This window comes from Physcomitrium patens, chromosome 4 (genome assembly GCF_059467195.1).
Source record: "Physcomitrium patens ecotype Gransden chromosome 4, ASM5946719v1, whole genome shotgun sequence".
Taxonomy (NCBI): domain Eukaryota; kingdom Viridiplantae; phylum Streptophyta; class Bryopsida; order Funariales; family Funariaceae; genus Physcomitrium; species Physcomitrium patens.
The window spans coordinates 20,182,833-20,210,042 of NC_143413.1; positions in this window are offsets into that span (position 1 = coordinate 20,182,833).

A 27,210-nucleotide genomic window follows, 5' to 3' on the forward strand; every position below is an offset into this window, starting at 1 on the left:
TTTTTTTTTGGTTGGATTTGACTTAAGCATGCTTTTTTCGCCCAAAGTTTGTGGTGATCCAAGGTTTGACGTTCAAGATATGAATTTTTAAAATAAGATGACTTGAACTACCTAGGCAGCAGATACCCATCTATTAAAGATCCACAAAAACTTGGATAATGATTCAAAGTTAAGAAATCTAATTGTTCCTAAAACTAAAATTAATAAATCTTCTTTTCCAGAAAATTTCAATAGAAAAACTTAAGCAAACACTAAGATATATTTTTTCCAAGTTAGTTGTTCTAAACTGCCAAGGCAGCAGACCCCTTTTCACCTAAAAATTCATCAAAAATTTGTTATCACTTGAAAGTTGGTGAGTTGATTTTTCTGGAAGACTAGACTTCAGAGTGCATTCATTCAAAAAAACCATATTGAAGTTGGGTTAGAGGACTTCGAATTATAAAGTCGACACTTCAATACTGCCAAGGGCAGTGGACCCCATCTACTTGGAAATTCGCCAAAAATCCGTCCAAGCTTCAAATTACTTGTGGCTTGCATTGTTGGAAAGCTGGTGACTAGAAAAAGATGATTATAGAATATTGCTTGAAAGTATAAAAAATTGAGTGACTGAGAGAAAAAATACTGAGATAGTGACAAGGTGGGAGAAAATTCCTTCAATTAAAACCCTAGAAACAATTTGGCACGGCTTTTCCTTACAAAAGGAGGAAAAAAAGAAAATGAGCTTGGCCACCCAAGTCCTCTTAACCAGGTGGGAGGAGGCCCAAAAGTGGCGAATACATCTCCACCATCTAGATTAAAAATTCCTAACCAAGATCAAAGGTCCATAGTGATTCTAAGCCTAAATCCGATTTCAAGTTTGGAAATGCCTATATTTCAAAAATGAATGCCATTTTGGCAAAACTAACACCACCAATGTATCCAAAACACATTTTTATTCTTGAATTGACTTTTCACAAGCCCAAATCTAAGTTCTAAATCATTAAAACTAATTAATTTGCTAATCTAGTTGTAAATTTTAACTAGAATTCTAATTCTAATTATACTAATTAAAAGATCAGCAAAGATTCTTGCCATCAAAGCCATCATGATCACCATTCGTCAATTTAAATTCCCTTAAGGACAAACTCTTGACAAATCATAATCCCTAATTTTAATTTGGCCTTGAAATAATACACTTTTGATTTTTGATTTTTGATTTTTTTTCTATTCTTCAATTCCAAATAGTGATAAAAATCACTATGAAAAGAAACTCCACCATAAAAATTAGCTCACCTCCATTTTCTAGAAATCATCAGTATTTTAATAATTAGATTTTATATTTTTAATCCATTCAAATTGTGGGATGAAATTTAACCTTAAAAAATCTTAAAAATTAAATAGGAAGATAGAGCAATTAGACTTAAAGGATTTTCTAACCATAGTCAAATTAAGAATTAGCCTTGGAATTTATAAACTAAGATTGTGGATTAACTCAAGATATAATTTTTAAGACTTATAAGAAGAATTCTATTAAAATCCTAATTTTAGCACTAAAAGAGGATTTAAACCAGATAAAAAAATAAATTATAAACCTTTTAAATTTAATATTTTAGAATTTTTAACAAACACTCAATTTAATAGTTAAAAGTATCTACCTAATTAATAACCTAAAACTACAAATTAATTCATAATTAACTAAAAAACTAATTTAGATCCATAAATTAATTATATTAGCATTAAAATTAGTAAAAATATGTTAAAAATTACAAAAGTGATTATAACTAACTATTAGAGCTATTAATTGTGCTCACAATGCACATGTAGATAATATGCCTTGTAACTTAAGTCATGTGTCTAATAAAGTTTACATGTGTTGAAGGTTCTTTAGAATATCGCGGCATAGCTTTTAGTTAGATAGTATATATGGAAGTAAGATTGAAGCCTTCTTTATACTTGTCAATGCTTTTTTAATCCTTAGTCTTATTTCAAGTCTTTTTAATCTTCTTGTCTTTGGCAACAACCATTCTAATTTAATATTATATCCTCTTTGAGTAATTTTTTAATCTTTTTGAATGACACATGAATATATTAACTTTTTAGTTCTTTGATGTTCATGTCCTTGATATAAGTGCCATACATAGCTAATTAATTGATCAATTTTTAAACCTACCTATCATTTATAAACACATATAAAGTCAAATCTACATCCATGGACCTTTTTCACGAGTTATTATATAATTTACTTACTTTTATTTACTTCTATCTAATTCTTCTTATCAAAATAATTATTTTTGTTAATTAAATTAGTAACAATATAACTTTTTTAGAAACAAATTTTATGAAGAGTTATATTTACATATTGAAAAAAATCCAAGATACAATATATTATATTTGTGATATATTCTGATCTTTATTCTTCTTGAAGGTAATTAATGGATTCTCTCAATTATTGATAGTATTTTTGTAATGGCGCATAGATAAGATAATTATAGTATTGACGCATAGAAATACGAAATTGGGGTCATTTTTTGAATTTTTTTTAGAAGTTTTTAAAATTGGGGCCAAATTAGTGGTTCATGTGGAGTCCACCATAATACATCATAGAAGAATTAAAGGCAACATTATGATATAATACGTCTATATATTGAAAATATAATTAAAAATAAAATTTTAATTAATATATAATTAAAAATGAATTTTTAATTAATATATAATTAACTTGATTCAATAATAATTCAAGATATTTAAACATGGATTTTACAAAAGCCTCATATTTTATTTTTTTGTCTTAATAGTTAGTAGGTTAAAAGTTGGTCAATAATTTTACCTTCTACGTTGTAAAGACTCTTGTATTGCTTTAGAAAGTCCATAAATTCATAAAATCAACTTAGAAGAGATAAATAATTAACATGGTTGATATTAGAGTTAATTTGAAGGTAGGATTGGGCTAAAAAATCCCTAGAGTAGGTTAGATTGATACTCGGGGTCGACCATTTGTAAAACAGGGTCAAAATCAAACCTCCAGCTAGTAATATAACAAACTAGGATAAAATAGGATTTCATTTGAAGATTAGAGATTAAGATTTGAGAGTTAGATTAAATCTTATTTCAAAAAAATAAGGCTTATTTTGGTTGGATTTTTTTGAACTTAGTAATTATTATTCAAAGTCAGAGTTTGTATTAGCAACTTGGGATTTATGCAATACATTAGAGATAACATTCTTGGTTAGTTTGTAAAATTGTTATCACATCTACAGTTTAAAATTTGATAGTACTTTGTTAGTTAGGTGTGCTATGTGTATGTAAAAATTTGTAAAAATCTAATGATGCAATTGGGAGATATATAGATTTTGATAAAATAAAGTATTAAAAGTTGGCAGTTTGGAGTTGGATAGGATTTCTATGATATCTCAAGATATTTTAGTTTGATCAAGGTGAAATTCGGCATGATATCAGAAGACTTAAAGATCAAGCTATATACCAATTTTAAGTTGAAGTTAATAATTAGTGAAGGAGAAATCATTGCTGGAATATTTGCATCAACTTTCAAATTGGTAGCCGAGTAACATCAATGTAGTTTTTGGGAATTTTCTTACAATATGTAAGTTGGATTGGAGTGACTTCTTTTTGACCACATAGAAGATTTATAGTGGCATTTGTATGCAAAAATTTTCTCTAAGTAGATAGTTAGATTAGGAGCTATAGCTTGCTAAAACTTATTGATGATTAAGATAAAGATTTGCAAAGAAATTTTTAAATTGCCTAATTATAAAAGTAATAAGGTAATTGGAGTTTATGTATTATTGAAATTACTAAAAAGAGTATTTTTGAGTACTTTGTATTGGATTTAAGCACTTTTAAATTAAAATTCTGATTACATTCTTCTTATAAGAGAAAAACATATTAAGATTCTTAGATACTTGTAAAACACAATCCCACCTTCTACAGACAAATGCTTGGTGTATTTCTAAATAGGACAACATGTAATACGACAGTGGTTATTTATATTGAACCTACTTTTAAAACCTTCTAGGAAGGCGATTATCAAGATGAGGCCCACTTTTAGAATCTTCTAAAAGGGCAATTATTTTGGTAGGATTCACCATTAGGAACATTCTAAAAATTTTCAAGATAGTTGGACAAAGTATAAATAGGACTAATTGAGGCTATTTGAGGCATTTGGTAAACTATGGTTTTGATTTGTTTCTCTTAGTAAAGTTTAATTTGTATTTTTTGTTTTGTTCTATTCTATTTCTTATTGCTCTATTTTTTCTTTTATATTATATTCTGTTTAGTTTTATTCAATTTTGTTCTGATCCATTTTGTCCTATTTTGTGATAGAATTTATATTGCTATATACTAATAAGATTTTAGATCTTTAAGAAAATTCAATCAAGTTTTAATTTTGTACTACATGAAGATGACTACCTTATTATTTGATCATTATTGAGACCTTCATAACTTTCTTCAAATAAAACATTTAAATTACCATTCAAAGTAATTCTTACCTACAATAATATTACCAAATACTGAGAGTCTCTTATAATGCTGTGATATCAAAATTATTATACTTTATTATTTATTTGACAAAAGATATGTAGTTCTTGAAGGTCTTTGTTTCTATTTTATTATTTAGAAGATTGAAACAATTACAATACCTCATCTAATAATTCAGCAAATAATAGCTTTTGACTTAAATTTATTGGTTTTTTATTTTTTATTTTCTTGACACAAAAAATACATAGAAATTATAAATAATGACAAAAAATATAATAGAATATTTTTTGAACATGGTTTACTTTATAGTAATTTCTTAACTCTTTATATTGATTTTGATAAATATTATGAATAAAAATCATCATTTTATTTATTTTTTTTATTAGATTATTATGTGACTTTCATATGAATTTACTAATATTGTATCTACACCAATATAAAATATATTTCAACCTATTTTGATACTATTTTAACTCTAAGACTTCTTATTTCAAATTCTTGATTGTTATCCACTTCCATAGAAAGAAGTAGAGTTTATCTTCTTCTCTATTCATCCATAAGCTTGTAGAGTTGAAAAAGTAATATATAAAGCATGGAATGGATCTTTATAGATTTTCATAGGTATAATCAATATACAATTGGATTGATTTTTTTACAAATAAAAAATATAATCTAACTAGTAATAAGGAAAAATAGTCTTAATGTTATATCAAAGTAATCATACCTTATTTTCAATGTATAATTAAGATTATTCTTAGTAATAGACATCAACATTAATTTTTTTTTTGTTCATCAACTTTTTTAATTTTATATTTACTATTGCATATAACTTTAACAAATAATTTACCAAATCTTCATATGCTAAATTATTGACTTTTAAAAAATTATTTATTAAATTATATAACTTTGATGAATATTTTATTAAGTCAAATATATTATTTTTCCAAATAATAATCATTTTTAGTATAAATATTTTTTATTGAATAGAAGAATGTATCTTATTATTATAGGAAAAACTTCCTAATTGAAAAATAATTATTCAATCATCTTAATGGTAATTGATAGTACATCTCAAATATTGTTTCAAAAATTTATTTACTTATTCTATTTATTCATTAATTTAAAGATGATAAATCAAAGATAGTATAATATCTACCTTCAATATTTTGAAATGAATTCTCCAAAATCTACATACAAATTGAATTCTTCTATTTGATATAATATCCTTGGCAATCTAAGATAGCGATAGATATTTTTTAAAAAAAATTAGTTATTTCTTTTCTTGTAACAATCTTTATATATTATGCAAAACATCCCATTTTAATGAAATAATTTAGTATTATAAATACAAAATTAAAAGAAATTAAGATAAAAAATATTAATAAAATTTATAAAATCAAATGAATATAATTATTTTGGTATAAATAATTGGTAAAAAAATCTATAAGACCACCTATGAAGAATTTTTAATTCTAAACAAAAATTATATATAGGTACAAATTCTTTAATTTCTTCTATAATTGAAGCGACGAAAATCTATTAAAAATAATTTAAAAATCTCGTTATATCCAAAATATTCTATAGCTAAAAAATTGTGATGAATTTGAATTTAGAATTTAATTATACTTCACCTTTTGAAATATATAATTATCCTTAAAAAAAAGATAAATTTTAAATTAAAATTTAGAAATATCATAAAATTTAGAAGATTTATTTTTAATATTATAGCTAAGAGGATCTAAAAATATACCTGATTGAATTTCATTAAAAAATATTTAATTAACACTCAAAGATGAAATTACTTGATTTTATAGCTCAAATCTGAAATTATTTTTAATTCAAAAGAATTTTTTTATTATTGATAAAAAGCTACATCTTTTTTTTTTGGTATGAGATAAGAATATTTAAAAGAAGAGTGTAACAAATCTTATTACCTATAAATTATATTGATTACAAATCTTTATAAAAACATGCTCCACTAAGCTTAGCAATGATTCAAAACATATATTGACATGAAGCACTTGAGATTATTCCAATTTGTATGCTTAATAACTAAACTTAAAGTATTTTCTAAATAATGGTGCTATTCTTGAAATGAATCTACAATTGCAAGAAGTATTTTTTTTGTAGATCTTATAATTGATTTCAATTGTTGAAATTTTTCTCGAATGAAAAACTATTAGGTAAAGTTTGTTATTTGTTTATAATTATGTCAGTAATATAATAAAGGAAAAATTTGATATATCTATTTTTATCAAACATATCTTAAAAAAGGTGACTCAATATAAGATTGGTGTAGAAATTAAAATTATTTTCAAAGCTTCAAATAATATATTTTTTTCTTTATTCTACCTAAATTTTTCTTTATAAGTTAAATGTATAAGTAGAAATATAATTTTAAAATAGTTCTTATTAAAAATTTAATAGTAATTGGAATTTTTAAATTTTTTTTAGATATTTTTTATTATTTTTAAAATCTTCCAATTCACAATAGTATCACAAACATATTTATTTTTTTCGATAAAAGGAATTAGATAGAAGTAAATATAAATAAATAGATTTATTAATATCTTATGAAAAAGCTTCTTAGAAGTTTTATAAATGTGGATTTGACTTTATATATGTTTGTAGGTGATTTGTAGGTTAAAAAATATTATTACCAAATTATTCTTGATTTATACTTAATTTCAATATATGTCTTTTAAATATTTAAATTTTTCATATTTTTTAAAATTTTATCACAAGATTCTTGAAAATATATATTTATAATCCTATTTCTTTCTTATAATCTACATTTCAATAGATAATTTGTCAAGGACATGAATCTCAAAGAAAAAAATCCTTAATATGTTCTTGTTTCATTCAATAGATTTAGAAATTCACTCAAAGATGATATGGTATTAAATTAGAATGGCTATTATCAAAGATTAGAAGACTAGAAAGTCTTGAAATGAGACTAAAGATTAGAAAGGCATTGATAAGAGTGAAGAAGGCTTCACTCTTGCCTCCATATATAATCTTAATTAGGAACTACATCACAATGTCCTATAAGACTTCCAAAATATATTAACTTTGCAAGACATATATCTTAACTTTCAAAGCAAGTTTTTTATATATATGCTATATAATTAGCTTATTCTACAAGCTATCAACACACGATTAACTTATTGACTAAGTTTCTAACCTACTAATAAACTAGAAATACATATAAAGTCAAAGCAGCATCTATGAAGCTTTTAGGAGTATTTTTTAAGAAATATTATAAAATAAATATACTTTTATCTACTTCTATTTAATCATATGAATAAATATAAGAATAAATATGTATATTCATGACATAATCTAATTCTTCTATATTAATTAAAAATCTAACTTCAAATGTTCATGAAATAAATTCATTATCAATAAATTTTCTATTTTCTTTCAAATTTTAGTTTTATTTTATTTTTTTTCCATTATTTTTTCTTGTCAATAGTTTTAAATAATAAGAAACTCTCTTATGATAATCTAATAATTTTAATAGACTATACATTCTTTTTAAAACTAAGTAGAAATTATTTTTATTTAAATCATTGCAATTCTACTTTATAATTTATAATGATATATTATGAAAATCCTTATGGTCTTTATAATCTTTTTATATTTTTTTATTTTATTTTTTATAAATTATATTTATTTATTTTATAATATACAAAAATAATTAAAAATTAATTAATTTTTTTTCATCTTTTCTTTTTATCATTACATAAACTAAACTATAATCGATAATATTTTTTTCTATTTTAAAGGTAGTAATATATAATTTTCTTACTATAATGTGATATCTAGACATATCTTGTAATTAATTATTTTAATAAATAATATTTCTTATCATCACCTTGATATTTCAACAAGTTCTATACAAATTTTCATTTAAATTTTTTATAAATCTTATCATCCACTTATACTTAGTATTAATAGGATATTTTATTCTATATTTTTTTCATATCTAATTAATTTAAAACCATAATTAATCAATTCTACAATAAATGCTTCTAATTCTTCTAATTTTATCATTTTTTTTGAAATATCTCATATCCAATGATTTTGAAAATAATAACTAGAGGCTTGAATTAGATCTCAAAAAATTGCATTCTAACATCTTTATTTGCATTGCTTCTAATTTCTTTTATTCTTTAAGTATTTGATGTCATAATAATTCCTATAGATTGTCATTTCTTCTTTAATGTATCAATAGAAACTTCATAAAATTCATTTATTGTAATTCTTAGAATTTTATTAATTTCAAATTCAACCTTTCTATCTAAAATCTATTTTTGTAATATCTTCCTTAAATTTGTAGTAGCCTTGATATCTAGTTGTAATTCATAAACTGGAGTTTTTTTGTTTTTCTTTTACAATTTGTTTTTTCTTTGAAGAAATATTCTTTGTTGACTTCTTATGTGTGGAATTTTTTTTTTATCATTCTATTTTTTTTTCTCCTTGTAGTCATTTTTGATGACCCTTTATTATTTTTAATTTTTAATTATTTTTCTTCTATTACTACTTTATCATGATTCCTTGTAATATAAGCATAAATTAATAATCCATCTATTGAATCATGCTACTTAATAGTTTTTAAAATAATATTGCCAAAATTTTATAAATCACATATTATTATTTTTATTTGTTTTTATTTTTTTATATAATTTATTTTACTTAACCACAAAAAAATTAGATTTGTAAAGATATTTAATGTTTATGATTAGAAATTTTCTTAGATTTGCTCCTACCTAATATGTTGATGCATCATTTCTTAAGATTTCTTGCACTTTAAAGGATCTCCTACAAACACTTTCATCCTTCTTTTATCAAGTTTGTTTCCAATTCTTCTCCACTTTCTATTAAATGTAGCATACCATCTTTGAAAAGAACAATTCTTTTGTGCAATGCCTCCATAAAATCTTCACACTCCTTTCGTGAATAATCTATGCTATCACACCATTAGTCCTGATTTTAATTCATAATATTAAAAATAAGTTTTATTATTAAAAAATATAAATTTTACTAACATGAATAAAAATAAATTAATTGATAATAATATATGTATGTAGTATTTATTTTTATATTGCAAAAATTAATTATTAGTTTATGAGTATAATTAGAAATTATAAATATATTAACAAAAGTAGTGCTTTTAAATTTTACAATCTTTTGAGCCTATAATTTTAATAAAATTTCATTGTGTTATTATGCTATTTTAATATTATTGAATTAATTTTCTTATAGATTTATATTTATATATATATATATATATATATATATATTCAGACACATATATATTCAAGGAATTAGAAGCTTTAATGAAAAAAATCTACATCCATAAAACTTCATTCCATACAATAATTTTTTTTAATGATTTTTGCTAAAACATCTTGTTACTTCCCACACAAATCCTTTGAAAGCATTAGCTGATAAATCAGAAGGTGTCTTGAAATAATATTTTTTTATAGAAACTCTTTTTAAAATTTTGAAGATTTCATATTATTTTTTAAGTATTTTATAACACTTAAACAAAAAAATTAAAGAAAATTTGGTTTCAATTAGAATTAATATCGTTTAAAGCTATTATACACTATTAAGAATTTTGAATACGCATTCCAGACCTTAGAGAAACATCATAATCACCTTATTCATAGCATTCTCTAAACATCATAATCACCTTATTCATAGCATTCTCTAAACATCATAATCACCTTATTCATAGCATTGTCTAAATATATACTTATGATCCATATCCTTCCTCAAACACCCCCATTTGTGGGTGGCATAGTAGAATACTTACACACACATACATTCTTGTAAAATATATAAACCTATCAATTAAAAAGTATAAAGAGTGGAAGATTAGGGACAATCAGGGGAGAAAACATGATTCAAAATTTTGCATTTTGTGAAAAATAGTATCCATCAGAATTCCCTTACTTTGACGCTCTCTATTGTTAACAAATAATCAGCAACATTGAGAATCATAGCTGAAGCGGGAGCAATTTCAATGAAAGTGTAAACTGGTGTTGCCAATTATGATAAAGAAAAGCGGGCTAATGTGGCACTGCACTGGGTGAGTGAAGGAGTAGGTGAGGGCCGCAGGGCTTGTTTCTAGGGGGAAAGAGACCGTTGAGACACCACTACAGCCAAAAGGCTATCAATTGAATAGCATTGGTTGCAATCAGCGTACAACAAACCCACACCATGCGAGAGCCTTTTTGGACAAAAATCCACTTCTCTCCTGAAAAAGAAGAAGAATAATAACAGCGGAAGAAATGAGAGATTTATTGAGTGCTGACTGGGAGATGGGCTCGGAGGTGGACAATTCACCCTCCTTCATCATGCATGGTGGCTTTTTGCGTTGAAGACCCTATACCTGAGCTTTGACCAAATTCTAACTTGTATCTGCAATAATGATGGCACTGTGTTTGTGCAGATTATTCGAGTTGTAAGTTCATCTTGTCACGACTGGTGTGAAATTTGATCCTCTAGCAATCTCGGTCAACTCGATCTTAGTAACATCACAGACATTGGGTGTTGGATGGATTTCGTGAGGTTTGGTAGAGATATAATCAAGTGTGAGGAGGGAGAGACGGAGCGGTTGTGCATTAAGTGGCACCAGGGGTTGGTAAGGGAGCCAGATAGCATGCATCGTAGCAGTCTTGCAGCGAGGTTGCAGGTGAGAGGTGACGTGAGATGATAGGCACCAAGAGGTTTGGAGTCAGTCACCCAGGCAGCATGCGACCAACATCTCTCCACTCCAAACAAAAGAATAGAAAAGAATTAAAAATACAGAAGAGATACAACCATTGCTCCATCATACACTCTTGGCTTTGAATGCAGTGTAGATTTGGCCCAATTTGGATTTTATTTTTTATTTTTTTATTTTTTTATAAAGAAGGTTTTCATCTTGATTTTGATGGATGTCGTCAATGAAAAGCCTCCATTGCCTTTGCTGCATTTCCAAGATTCTTTACAGGCTCTCATGTGCATTCACTAAAATCATATCTATGCCAATATACAGGATATTCTAATTTATTTCGGCCCCGCCTTGAATCTAAGACTTCTTCCACTTCAAACTCTTCATTATTGTCTACTTCTATAAGAGGAGGTAGAGCTTGTCTTCTTCTTGGTATGTCCATTATCTTGTATGGTTCAAAAAGAGACACGTAGAATATTGGATGGATTTTCATTGACTCCGGTAGATGTAAACAATATGCAACTGGATTGATTTGTGCAAAAATAGAAAATGGTCTAAGCCTTCAATAGTCCAACTTGTCGCAAAGACGAGTGGTCTTGATATTGCAATGAAGTAACCATACCTTATCACCGATGTGAAATGGTGGTTGTTCCTTTCGATAGACATCCGCATTAATCTTTTGTTGTTCTTGAACTTCTTTTAACTACGCCTTCATCGTTGCATATAGCTCTGACAAATGAATTGTCAAATCTTTTGCAACAGGATTATCAACTTTTGAAAAGTCAAAAATATCAAGTCATGGATGATAACCATGATTAGCAAAGAAAGGTGTTTATTTTATAGAAGAATGTACCGTCTTATTGTAAGCAAACTCTGCCAATGGCAAAAGAGTTGTCCAATCATCTTGTTGGTAGTTAATGGTACATCTTAAATACTGCTCCAAAACTTGATTAATATGCTCTATTTTTCTATCAATTTGAGGATGGAATATCGAAGATAGTTTTATATCTATTTTTAGAATCTTGAAAAGAGTCCGCTAAAATCTTGATACAAATTAAGTTCCTGTATCTGATATAATAACCTTGGCTAATCCATAATAGCGATAGATATTGTCAAGAAAGAGCTTAGCTGTTTCTTCACCTGTGATAGATTTTGTATATGGTACAAAATGTGCCATCTTGGTAAAACAATCTACTATCACGAATATAGAGCCATAAGAACCTGAGATTAGAAGATCCGTGATGAAATCCATAAAAATAGAAGACCATGGTTGTTCTGGAATAGATAATGGCTGAAGAAGTCCATAAGGTCGATGATTAGGAGTTTTTTTATCTCGAGCAAACATTACAAGATTGTACAAAATCTTTTATTGCTTTCTACATTTTGGGCCACCAAAAGTTTCTAGATATTAGTTTCAAAGTTTTATTGTACCTAAAATGTCTTGCTGCTGAAAAGTCATGACAAGCTTGAAGAACACGTAATCGAGCTTCACCTTCTGGAATATATAGGCGTCCCTCAAAATATAATAGATTCTTCTTGAATTCAAACTTGGAAGTATCATGAGACTTTGAAGGATTTTCCTTAATATAACAAATAAGAGGATCAGAAGACTTACTTGACTGAACTTATTTAATGAATCAACAGTTAGTGTTGATTTTATTGCTTGATGATGAAGATGCTCTAGCTTCAAGAGAATTATCCATTGTTGATCAAAAGTAGCATCTTCTTCCTTTGGTGTAAGATAAGATTGTCTAGGGAGTGCATCTGACAAACCTTGTTGTTTTCCTAGTCAATAAGTGATCTCGAATTCAAATCTTGACAAAGACATACTCCAACAAGCTTGGCGACGATTCAAAACATGTACTGATATAAAAATATTCAAGGTTCTTGTGATCCGTATAGATTGTGATTGGACTAGAAGCACCTTGTAGATAATGGCGCCATTTTTGAAACGAATCCACAATTGCAAGAAGTTCTTAGACATGGATTTCATAGTTGATCTTGGTTGCTGAAAATTTTTTGGAATGAAAAGCTATTGGGTGAAGTTTATCATCTGTTCCCATTTGTGACAATACAACATGCAAAGCAAAGAGTGATGCATCAGTTTCCATAAAACATGGCTTAGAAAAATCGATGCAATACAAGATTGGTGCAAAAACAAAGACTGTCTTCAAAGCTTCAAATGCTACTTTTGCTTCTTGATTCTATTGAAGTTTGTCTTTGTAAGTCAAATGTATAAGTTGAGTTGCAACTTGAGAGAAGTCTTTCATGAAGATCCAATAGTAGTTGGCAAATCTCAAAAAGCATTGGACATCTCTTATCATTTTTGGGATCTTCCAATTCGAAATAGCTTGAATTTTCTTAGGATCTATCAAAAGTCCATCATTTGAAATGGTGTATCCTAAGAAGTCGACTTGAGTAGTGTGAAATATACACTTTTCTATCTTGGCATAGAGTCCTGTATCTCTTAGTTTTTGTAATACTTGGCAAACATGAAGTTCATGTTCTTCTAGATTCTTAGAATAGATTAAGATGTCGTTTAGGTAACAGATAACAAAATCATCTAAAAACTCCCGAAGTACATCATTCATTAGATGTTGGAATGCTGTTGGTGCATTTCTAAGTCTAAAAAGCATGACGTTGTATTCAAAATATCCATACCTTGTTCAAAACGCAGTCTTCCATTCATCTCCTTCTTTGATGCGTACCAAATTGTATGCTGTCCATAGATCTATTTTTGTATAGATCTTAGCTTGATTCAACTGATCAAAAAGTCCAGATATCAAAGATAGCAGGTACCTATTTTTGATAGTGATTTTGTTGAGTCCTCAATAATCAACACACATCCGCAATGATCCATCTTTTTTCTTCACAAATAAAATTGGAGCTCCTGTTGGAGATTTGGAATAGCAAATAAAATTCTTGGCCAAATTTTCTTCAATATACTCCTTGAGTTCAGCTAATTCATTTTGAGATAAATTATAGATTGCTCCAAATGGCGGTTGTACTCCTTCTTGAAGGTCAATTGAGTAGTCATAAGAACGATGTTCTGAAAGAGTATCCATATTCTTCTTCTCAAATACATCTTGAAAATCTTGATATTGGCTTGGAATGCCACTTGAAGTCTTTCCACCAAAAGAAATAGGTGTGGCATAAATGTCACAAGGTGATCCTTCTATTGCAGCATGCAAGAAAGCACTTGCACCTAAAAATATAGGTTTAATTATACTAGACTTATGACTTTCTATTTGATTAACTACACTCTTAGTTATACTTTCAGAAAAGTCAAGACTACAAGAAGTCCAATCTATTTTAGGGTTATATTTTTCTAGCCATGATAAACCTAAAATGACTGGATTAGAAGAAGATGTAATGATATTAAATATTATAAAGCTACTATGACCATTAGTTGCTACTTTTATAGGAAGGGTTTCATGAATAACATCTCCTGAAGATAATGGACGACCATCTATGACTTCTACTTGAACAAGTTTAGTTTTCTTTACTAAAACTATGCTATGTCTTTTAGCAAATTTTTCATCTAAGAAACATGTTGAGGCTCTTGAATCTAGCAAGATAGAGGCTTTGAGATGTTTAGGTCCTAGAATAACATTTATTGTAAAACATGGAGAGGGTTCCAAGGAGAGGATAGGACCTTCACTAGGTATACCAATGAAATGTTCGAGCTGCATGGTCCCTATTGTAGCTAGACAAATTCGTTTTCCGACATGCTATCTTCTTTGATCGCCGTTCTCCTCATTTTATGGTTGCATCGCTTCTTTAGACAATGTTGAGCATTGTGTTTAGGTTCTCCATAATGTAAGTACAATCCTTCTTGACGACGATGAGTCTTATCTTGCTCAGTAAGTGATTTAAAACGTACTGCATCAATTTGCATATCCTCTACTTCAGAATGTATGTGTTGAAGAAGTGTTAGTGTTGCCATTGAATTATAGTAACGTTGAGGTCCACATGTACAGTTCTCAGATCAGAATTCAAAAAGGCAATTGTCGCACTTCATAGCAAAGTCAATTGCTTGACTCAATATTTGAGTATCAGGTAAGTTGAGCATTAATTTTTTTACCTCATATTGTAATCCGTAGAGAAATTGGCTAATAAATGCAACATCATTCCACTTGATATCAGTTGCAAGTTGTCAAAATTGTAAAGCATACAACGTTATTGATCAATTGCCTTGTCGTAAAATATGGATCTTATTGGTTGCAGTACGAATTGCATCATGTTCTCCATACATGGATCAAAACTCCGCCAGAAAAGCCTCTAGATTATCCAATATTGGATCTCGTCATTCAAGAAAAGATGAAAATCACAATAGTGCTGAACCTGAAAGAAGTGTATCAATGAATCTAACTTGCGATCCTGGAGTTGGATAGCTTTGGGGTTGAAGTTCAATCACAAGTTGTACTTAATTGATAAATCCTCTAAACTTGGATCTGGTGCCATCAAACTTCTCGGGTAGGGCAATTCTTGGTTCTCTAACATTGAAAGGATGTTCCATCATAGACACCCAAGGTTGATAGAAGGAGGTGAAGAAAGGTGTTGTGAATGTGCTGGTGGAGAGGAGGTTTGTTTGGTGTGAGATCGAATTCGAGGTGAAGACTTTTGATGTAGGAGCCTTAGAGGAGGAGAGTTTGCTAAGGTTGGTAGCTAGTTTTTGGAATGTGGTGAGAATGCCGCAGAGACAGTTTTATGTGATGCTAGTTTGCTGCTGGACTATGTAGGACTGGCTGGTTGGAAGTGGAAAGATGTTATGTGATGCGAGTTTGCTGCTGCACGATGTAGGACTGGCTGGTTGGAAGTGGAAAGATGTGATTTGAACGTTGTGAGAGATTTGAAGCATGGGGAGGGCGATTTGTAGCTAGCTTTTTTTTGTCAAGGGGGAATTGATGGTGGCGGTTGGACTCGAGTTTGGCCTCCACAGAGAAGAGAAGTTGGAAAAGGCTCCCGTTTCTGAATTGGTATCTTTTGTACGAGGTCGGAATTGAGACGGGATGCGAAATCAGAAGCAGAAAGCGAGGTTGCAGCAGTCGAGAGGTCAGCTCTTCATATGCTGCATGTTTGGAAATTGCGGCAGCTCGGTGTTGAGTCCTCGCATTCCGCGTGGCATTCCCGACTGTGGTCACAAAGTCGCACCCGTTTGGGCAGAGAATGATTGTGATTTGCAGCAGCAGCTGCAGGTCGGGGATGTGTATCCCCAATGCGAGAGGTCCGAGATAGATTTACCATTGTCGGGCCCTGTTCCCGACTCCCCCACTGCTAGCGAAGAAGACAATGCATCCTCCTCTGCTTCTGACCGGACGGTGGATCCATGCAATGCGCATGTTAGGTCGTCCATCCCTTCCACTTTGAGAGGTTTGGATTTGGAGGAGCTTCTTGCAGAGATCAAAGCTGGCAATTGTACCAAAACGACGATCCGGAGCTTGATTAGTAAATTGAGTGAGGATAATCAGGCATCGAGAGAACTATTTCGATCGTCAGGTGTAGCGCCATCTCTCATTTCCTTGTTTTTTTCAGCAAACTTGGCTGTGACGGATGGCACCGGCGCTCGAGACTCAGTTGATGAGAGGCAAGTCAATCACGTTCTGGAGGAGTCGCTGAGTGCTTTGACTCTACTAGTCGAAGACGGATCCACGTCGCACCTGATGGCTACACCGGAATTTCTGGAAGTCGTGACGTGGTATATGTCCTTAGGGAGGAAGGATGCGAGAGAGAACGCCTGTTCACTCTTGGAGAAGCTATCCTTGAATGAAGCGTTCAAGGGAACGATAGGCGCATGCTCAGGCGTGATGGAGGCGCTAAACACTACGCTGCCCGATGAGAAGCATCTAAAGCTCGTGAAAATGGCCACCAAGACATTGTTAGCACTCTGCTTGCTGCAAGAGAACAGATTCCGGTGATTATTTATTCACAATTACTTTGATCCTCGAACTCTGGACACTTTCTTATAATTCTTTGCGTAGGGAGATCATAGCTCTCTCTCTCTCTCTCGCTTTCTCTCACTCCACTGCTTTTTATGCTCTACTTCAGAAAAAGGCCTCCTGTACTGTAAGGGCCCCAATATTCTTTAAACGTGACATTTAGCTCGCCATTTCCTTGTGCACAGTGCCGTCGAGGTGGGCGCGGTGGCTTCCCTGCTAGAGATGCTTCCGCGGACCAGGTCTGCAACAGCGGAGAAAGCTCTCGCAACTTTGGAACTTCTAGGCACCATCGAAGAAGGAAAAGCTGCCATAATCGACCATGCTCTAGCAGTGCCGGTGCTCGTTGAGCTCATCCTGACAGTCTCTGACAGAGGAACAGAGTATGCTGCCGGGACACTGAGCTCCATGTGCAGAGACAACATGGCCATGCGAGAGGCGGCTGTCGCACATGGAGCTCCAACGAAGCTGCTGCTTCTCATCCAAAGTGACTGCACGGCTCGTGCTAACAGGAAAGCTAACCAGCTTTTGAAGGTGCTCCACAAGCTCTGGGTGCAAGATCCGTGCACGGGAGGCACCAAGGCAATCCACTACTAATCTATCCGCTGAGCATTCCTTAAAGAAAACCTCAAACTACCAAGTTCTTCTGAAAATCACAATCTAAGTTAGCTACTATAGGAACGCGAAATCTGCTGCGATCAAGTGCCAAAATCTTGTGCAGTGAGCCGCGATCAGCAAGGTTGCGAGGCCCCGAGGTCCTTGACTGCATGGCTTCGAGACAGCATCAACCCAAAAGCTGTCGATGAATTAAATATCATTTCATTCATCAAACGAACAAGGGCTATGGTGCACGGTCAACACAGCATGTTTGACTCAAAGAAGTTATTGGTGGATGTTGAATTGGGGTTAACTGTCTGTTAGGTCCAACTGCATGTAAAGCATATGTAAAATAAAATAAAAAAGCATATATACATAGAGTAACTTCCAGGATGTATACTGAAGTTTGTACTAATTTAGGAATGCTTTAGATTGTGAAATAACACACCAATTACATACAAAGCTTCAATATTACAATGTTAGTGAGTTGTACAAATAGACTTGCTGTGTAAACAAAGATTGTAAAACACAACACATTAAGTACTACAAACCAATCACAAAATATGTCATCTAAACTAAATACAAAGACACAACCAACACACTCTCAAGGAAAGATAAGAGATCTAAACCAAACTAAGTCAAGCTATCTTTCACAATACAAATTATAATGTATAAAATCATCAATAGGTAGATAATAAAGAATACAATTTTTTGAATGTTCTCGATATTTTTGTCCATTTTTGCCTTTTTGCAAAAAAATACTATTAGGCAATACATCTTTTATACATAAAATTATATGCCTTATTGGTGAATAGGTAAATAAACTTTGTAGTAAGTTACTAGTTGGTTATTGATAACCTTGAGAATTAGAGTGATGGCTAGGCAGTTTAGTTGGTAATGGTAGGTTGTTAGAAGAATAAATGGTTAAGAATTCAAAGGGACATAACCTTTGGAATCCGCTGGCCGATGGATCATCTTTTTGGTAGAATAAAGAGGTTGAGGAAAGAGAGATCGGAGCCAGACTGTGAAAGTCGTAAGCCGAGAGCCAGAGTACTACTCCTCCAACTACTCCTTAGGATTTTTTTTTGGAGATTTTCTTAGGATATATTTTAAATTTAGATTTGAGATTTAATTTTTTTTATAAGCTTTTCATAAAGCTTTCATTTGCTCTAAAAATAATTATTATGAAGAAGCAATACCTTTTTGGATAAGGTAAGAACTAGCCACTCTTCAAGGTTTTTATTTGGAGGTTTTTCATTGTATATTTCAAATTTGGATTTAAAAATTTGAAAGAAGATTCCTCTCTCTATTATATTTTCTAAAAACTCTCATTTATTCCAAATTTATAAATGTATAAAGATACAATGTATTTTTGAATAAAGTAGAGTTAGCCACTCTTTAGGATTTTCTTTTGAGATTTTACTTTAGGATTTTTCTTTGGAATTTTTTATAGTATATTTTGAATTTGAATTTGAAAATTTGAGAAGTTTTTTTTTTTTTTTTATTTATTTATTTTTTTTTCTTTATAATCTTTTTAAAAAGATTTTATTTTTTCTAAAAATAATTAGTTTAAAATTGTAGTATTTTTTAGGATAAAGAAGAAACAATTGCCTTGTGTTAATATAAACAATGATTTTTTTTTGTTTATAAAATATGTTATAGAGAATGTATGGAGCTATAGCAACTAGTTGAATGAAAAAAGGGAGACGACTCCTATATAATATCATAAGTATGAAGTAGTGAAATTCATTCGAATGAAAGATATTATTTGACTATATCTTGTTGCAGCCATAAATCATATGAGTTTCTAAAGTAAATGCTATCACTTCAACATTTAGTGCTTCCATTGAGAGAAGCTTTAGGGCTATTAGGTTAGTCAAGGCCAAATAGGGATTACAAAACAAAGAAGCTCAAATAAAAGATGTAGTCAAAACCTTATAGAAGAATTTTTAAAGGCTATACAAATATTTATAGACCAATAAGTTGCCAATATAAATAAAGAAGATGCCACTAAAGTATTGAGAAATATTATTGGCAAAGTGGAGAGGTTTAATAGAAAGAATACTACTTTATTTTGAAGGTCTATATGGATAAAATAGAAATCTATCAAGTTCCAAAAGATAAGTAGATTGAGACTTTTGATTTAGTAGATGTTCCATAAACCAAAGAAAGGATGAGATAGCTACATGGAAGCATCTATATAAACAAATAGATTAGATTTGAGGAGAGATTGAGAGATGAATACTATAATAAAAATATTGAAAGAATATCCAAACAAGGCTTTTTTGATTGAATGGAATAACAACAAGGTAAACATATAGAACCAAATAATCTACTAAAAGAATTTGAAAAAAAAATTGAACAACTTCTATTATTTAAAAATACCTTTTAGAGGTGAAGAAATTAGAGTTATTTTTGTAAGTTGTAAATGATTTACTAGAAGATAGATTTGATCTTCTTATTCAAGATAAAACAATAGAAGGTAGTTTTACCACCAATTGAAGAAGATTGAAAGAAGCACTGAACCTTACTGCTAAATAATATCATGGAAAGGATAGAAGATAAGAGCAAGAATAAAAACAACATCAATGATAGTTGTAAAGGTTCTTGTAACAACTACGCATGCTTCTATTCTATGAAGCTCTTTAAAAGATAAATTTGTAGATAAAGATATCTTTGAAGAATTAATGAGAGGCATGAAAAAATTGAAAGTAGAAATAAATGTTTTGAAAAAAAACAAAAACTCAAGCAGTTCATGATCAATTGAAGGATTAAAAAGATTTGTGGTGAGGTGCATTTGGTATGATGATCTAAATTATAAATTTAGTAAGTGAAGATTATAAAAAGATGCCATAAAGAATTGTATTATTATCTTCCAATCGGGAAAAATACAAGATGTTGCAACAAATGAGCCTTTAGAGACAAACTTTGGAAGAGGTGGGAGAAAAAAATTTATAGAGGATAGATTGGAAAAGAGTAGCTCTTCATGTCCTAGAAAGATAAAGACTTTTATCATTGAAGTTGAGTACAATAAATTAGTAAGTGTTATATATATATATATATATATATATATATAAGTAATGGTGAAGAGAGCATAAGCTATTAAAAAACTATTTAGATAAAAAATCTAATAGATACTATCACCATCAAGATCTACTTGATAGATAAGTTTCACGAATATAGAATACTGATTGGAAACAAGAAACTTAAGAAGAATGGACAAGAACTAGATTAATCAGATGAATACAAGAACAACACTAGAGAGGTGAGCTAGAGCTCCAAAAGGTGTATTGTCAAAACTGAGGATCCCCTCAATCTCAACTCCTATATATACTACAAGCTAGGAAGCTTCTCCAGTAGCTTCTACAAACTAGGAAGCTTTTCAAGCAGCTTCTACAAGTTAGGAAGCTTCTCAAGTAGCTTCCACAATCTATGAAGCTTTTGAAGCAGCTTCCACAAATTAGAGAGCTTCTCAAGCAGCTTCCACAAACTACAAAGCTTCTTTAAACCTTCTAAAATATTCTACAACTTCTTAGTGTATGTCCTTGATATAATCTCCTTCCTTTTAGCTTTGAGGTCTCCAAGAAGCACTCTTATTGCAAGTCAGTACCATCATAAGAAGTTAAAAATTTGTCGCATAGTGTCTGTAATATACTCCAATTATTGTTCACGTAGCAAGTAATTCATTGGTCCTTGAAACCAACGATAGTGTCCTATGCCTTCGATTTCTAACCAAGCATGAACTTCCGTATCTTCATTGTAAAAATGCCCTACAAACACTCCTTCAAGAAGATCACTGTAGGCAGGTTCTACCTCAAACACAATCACTAGCTATCTATTACTAGGTATCCTTCGTCGTCTTTGTGGTACAGGTGGTTCTTCATCTTGGGGTTGTCTTCGTGAGATATTTGGTTGAGAAGACATAACTGATATGGTATCTATCTCTTGGCTATCTATATCATACCAAAAAATACAAGCACTAAATATAGAAGAATAGACTCAAGTTACAGATTTATAGTCTCTAATTTTGTCTTTTAGAGGTTCCTTCTCTCCCTTCTTTGTAAGGCCAAGGATTAAGAGGCTTTAAGGAGAAGGAACTTCTCTGAAAAACTTTCATTAAAAGGACTTAGGTTTCTGAGGATAGCGTCGATGAAACTCCTGTACCTTTTGTGACGCATTGATAAGATTTTCCACTGGTTCCCATGTTCACTCATTGATATCATAGCCGCTCTAATGCACTAGGTACTCCAATTTTCTCCACTTACGTGGCAAATCTAGTACCTTTTCTACCTAGTATTCCTTGTGGTTTTCAATTTCAATACTAGGTGGCGGACATTGTACTCTTTTAGGAAAAGATGACTCTCGATAAGGTTCCAACAAAAAAATATGAAAGATTGGGTGTACCTTCATAGCAGCTAGTAATCCCAAATGGTATGCCACCAGATTGATTTGCTTCTGGATGACAAATGGTCCCAATCTTCAGTAGTCCAACTTATCACATGGCCGCTTGGTTTTGATATTCCATCAAAGTAGCTATATTTTATCTCCAATTTTAAAAGTAGGTACCTGATTCCGAAATTCATCTGCGGACGCATTGTAAGCTTTTTGGGCAATTTACAATTGAAGTTTTAATGTAATTTGAAGCTCCGATAGTTGTTTCACAAATCCTTCAACTGTGAGGTTATTATTGGTTGACGGATTCAACAAATCAAGCTTCAAATAAGACCCATAGTTGGAAAAGAATGGTCTTTGTTGAATCGATGCATGAAGGAAGTTGTTATATGTAAACTGAGCTAAGGATAGATATGCAGTCCAATCATCTTGCTGATAATTGATGTTGCATCATAAATATTGCTCCAAAGTTTGATTCATCCGTTTCATTTGGCCATCAGTTTGAGGATGGAAAATCAAAGAAAGCTTGATATCCACCTTCAATATCTCAAAGAGAGATCTCCAAAACTTTGATACGAATTGGGTTCCTCGATCTGACATGTTATCATCTAATGAACCATGATATTGATACACACTATCAAGGAAGAGCCTTGCTGTGTCTTTGCTTGATGATGTTTTCTTACAAGGAACAAAGTGTACTATCTTTGTAAGCCGATCTATCACAACAAAGATACTGTCAAATAAATTCGATGGCGGTAAGTTCGTAATGAAGTCCATAGAAATTGAAGACCATAGCCAACGTAGAATAGGAAATGGCTGAAAAAGACCATAAGGACGATGCCGAGGATTCTTAGATCTTGAAGAAATGTCATAGGAGAGGACAAAATTCTCAACATCCTTTCACATTTGGGGCCACCAAAAACTTGAAAAATAAGTTCCAAGGTCTAATTGAATCCAAAATGTCATGTAGTTAGAAAATCAAGTCAAGATTGAAGAACTCAGAGTCGTGCTAGTCCCTTTAGAATATACAATTGCTCCTCAAAGAATAAAAGATCTCTTTCTACCTTGAACTTGTCATTATTTATATTGCATGATATTGAGGGCTATATAATTTCCAATAGTGGCAATACGTACCTAATTGAGGAAGTCAGCATTAATTGGCACTATAGCAGAGTAAAGCCTGAATTGTTCTGACTACAATAATGTTGTACACTGTTGATGAAACGCTGCTTCTCCAGCCTTTGGCACTAGATACGATCTCCTTGATAATGCATTGGATAGTCCTTGTTGCTTCCTAGGTCAATAAGTAATAACAAAGCCAATCATGGATAGCAACATATTCCATCGAGCTTGACGAGGATTTAGAACCTGAGTCGACATAAAGTACTCCAAATTCTTAAGATCTGTGTATATGGTCACCGATGTCGTGATGTAATATGACTAGTACGAAAAAGAGTGAAGAAATATATCATTTTTTGAGGATCTCACTTCAAAAATATTGTAGCAAATTATCTTGGAAAAATAGATATTAATAAAAGGGTAGAAAAATTAAAGGTGCTAATGCTGCCTTTTTACAAATTATGCTTCTATTTACTTTGTAAGGTCATAAATAAGGCAAAACAAGGTATATTAGAAAAAAAAAAGATTTAGACATATGTAGGGAGAAATTAGGAGTGCTAATTAGTAAAAATTACCTCAAGAAGACGAAATTTGATACCCGAAGAAGGCCGGTTATGAACCGGGGTCGAAATCAGACCCTGAGGCACAAAACCGAGTCTCGATGACGACTCCGAGATTCTTTGGCAGATCGGAGAGTGGAGTTTGATAGAAGATTGGATAGGGTTTCTATGGGCGTTGATTTTGGGTGATTTGGAGTTGATATGACTTTGTAAGAGCTTTGCAAAGTGGAGGTTTGTTTTGGATGACTTGGGTTTTATGAAATAAAATAGGATTTATGTTTTGAGTGATTTCGAGAGTTTTGTTGCAGATCTACAAGTGAAATTTTTTGGATTCATGATTATAGTTGTTTTAAATACATGTTGTGAATTTGAGCACGATCTAATGGTTGAAGTGAGAGATATTGAGGTTTAAGCAGGTTAAGGTCTCAAAAAGTAGAATTTTAGGTCCAATAAGAGTTTTTAAGATTTCATGCAATCTACTAGTTGGATTGGAGTAAAACTTATGTACGAGGGTATTAGACTTATGTTTCTATGTCCATGAGAAATTTGAAACCAATCGAACGAGGCAAAGAAGAGAAATTGGCTTTGGAAGGTTGGCATCAAGATTGGAGAAGGAGGCCGGCTAACACCCGAATACATTTTGAGGTTTTCGTCAATTTGGTAACTCCGATCCTTTTCAAATTTTTTTGTACTTGTTTTAAACTTGATTTTTAAGAAGTATGCAAATTTTGAATTGAGATCAACGGTTTATTCATTAGATATTGAGGTTTAAATCTGACATAAGAATTACTAGGATTTGGATTAGGATTTGGCTAGAGTTTGATTTAGGGTTTGATTTAGAGTTTAGGATTTGGATTAGGGTTTGGTTAGGGTTTGATTTAGGATTTGGATTAGGGTTTGGATTAGGATTTAGAATTTGATTAGGGTTTGATTTAGGGTTTCGATTAGAATTTGATTAGGATTTGATTTTGGGTTTGGATTAGGGTTAGGATTAGGGTTTAGAGTTTGGTTAGGATTTAGGGTTGGATTAGAGTTTGGATTAGGGTTAAAAATTTGGTTATGATTTGATTTAGGATTTGGATTAGGGTTTGGATTAGGTTTTAGGATTTAGTTAGGATTTGATTTAGGGTTTGGATTAGGATTTGATTTAAGGTTTGGTTTAGGGTTTAGGATTTGGATTATGGTTTAGGGTTGGATTAGAGTTTGGATTAGGTATAAAGATTTGGTTTAGAATTTAGGGTTTGAAATAGGGTTTGATTTAAGATTTAATTTAAGGTTTGTTTAGAATTTGACTTAGGGTTTAGGATTTATTAGGGTTTAAGATTTAATTAGGTTTGGTCTAAAGTTTGAATGAAATTCAATAGGATTTTAACTAGAATTAAATTAAGATTGAATTGACATATATTTGAGTAATATTTGTGATCATTCTAATATTTTTTTAAGAATTTTATTGTTTGTTTGAAATTTCTTTGAGTTGTTTTGAATTTTATTATGTTTGTTTACCATTATTATAGTCTAATTAGAGCATTGTTAGTATTGTATTAGAATTAGGATTTTTTTATCACAATTTCTATTCTTCCTTCTATAGCTAGGTGCCCAAAGCATTCTCAAGCAAGACTTCATACATTACAACTTATTTGGTAATCCCAACGTGAAATGCTTGAGGTGGAAGGAATTTATTATTATTTTTATTATTTGAATTTTGGAGAAGGAATTAAAGGAGAATGGAAGGAGGCAATTTGGATAGTGCTTCAAGTAGAATTGGAAGAAGAGCTTCATTTGGAGGACAAGGTATGCATTTTGATCCTAACTTTGCAAGCATGTTTGAAGCTTTGACCTTATTCATGCAACAACAAGAACAACAAGTTAAAGATCGCAAAGAGAGTATGGCTAACAAAGCATTACAAGCGATCGTGGACAAGAATGATCAATTTGAAGGAAAGGATATTACAAAATATTTAAGATGTTATGTAAAAGAATTGGAATTGAAACGTATTTCAGAAAGCGAGATGGTTCAATTATTTGAATTAGCCTTTGCAAGAGAGATAAGAAATCAAGTTAAGTTTCTTATACAACACTTTGGAGGTTCATGGGAGAAATTTTCTCAAGCTTTGAAGGATGAGTTTTTTTTAGAAGATAGTGATAGGGTTACAAAAAGGTCTTTTTTTGAATGGATTGAAAAGCCAAAGAAGGATCTTCTAGCAATAGAATTATTAAGGAAGTTTGAAAAGCAATATTCTTCTTTATCAAAGAAAGAAAGACAATTATTGGATCCAAGTAAGGTGGAGCTCTTTCTTCAAGAAACTGATGGAAAGTTGCAAGAGAAGTTGGAATTCATGCTTGAAGATAAAGAAGAAGATGAAGGATTGACAATAAATTGGGAAAGGATAGAGGATGTTGTAAGGACGTTGATAAAAAGAAAAAGGAGAAAAGATATGGGGGGTGATCAAAGATCATTACAAGCATCTAAGGTAAAGGTGTCTAGTATCTATCCAACATCTTTGATTCAACCTTCAATGGCTACAACAAAAAAAGAAGAAATGGGAATTGATAAAATCATATGTGGGATGAGAGATTTGTAAATAAAATTTACAAAACTTGAAGAGAAAGGTCAATCATCAAGAATATCAACAAAACAAAGACCAAGGCCAATGGAGGATGTAGTACATAGATGCATGTGGTGTGATAGCATAGATCACTCGAAGAGGGAATGTGAAGAATTTACAGAGGCATTACGTAAAGGAGTTGTTTTTTTTAGAGATGGTATGATACACTCGAAAGAAAATGGAGAAAAATTGGAAACAAATTTTGATAAACGAGGAATGAAGTTATTTACTGGAGATACTTTTAAAGTGCAAACAATCTCAAGCAATGAAGCATCAACATATTGGGTGGAAGCAGATCCTAGTAGATGTTTAAGTATAAATCTTGAGTTTCCGGAAGAATTTAATTCTTTGTGGATAAGTGCAATGAGGTATGCTAAAAAGAAAAATTTTACTGGAGATGATTTAAAACGTGTTGGTAATAACATTCGACAAATTACTGGGTGGGATGATCCAGTAGATAGATTATCTGTACATGCTCATATTGCAAGGAGTCAATATGAAGCATTAATAGAAGAAAAATGAAGGAGAGATGAAAATAATGAAGGGCCCTCAAAAAGAACTACAAGGGGGAAAAAAGCACAACAACAAAAGAATTCTATTCATGAAGAGACAATTGGGAACATTTCTACAAAAGAGAGGGAAATTAGAAAAGAAAAAGCAATGGCTCCCACTTATAAATTACAATCAGATATTGAAGCAGCTACAGATTTGAAGAAGGTATTGGAGGAGCAGATTTTAAGTGAAAAGGTTGAATTCATAATTATTGAAATTCTAAGAATTGCAAAGAGTGAATTTAA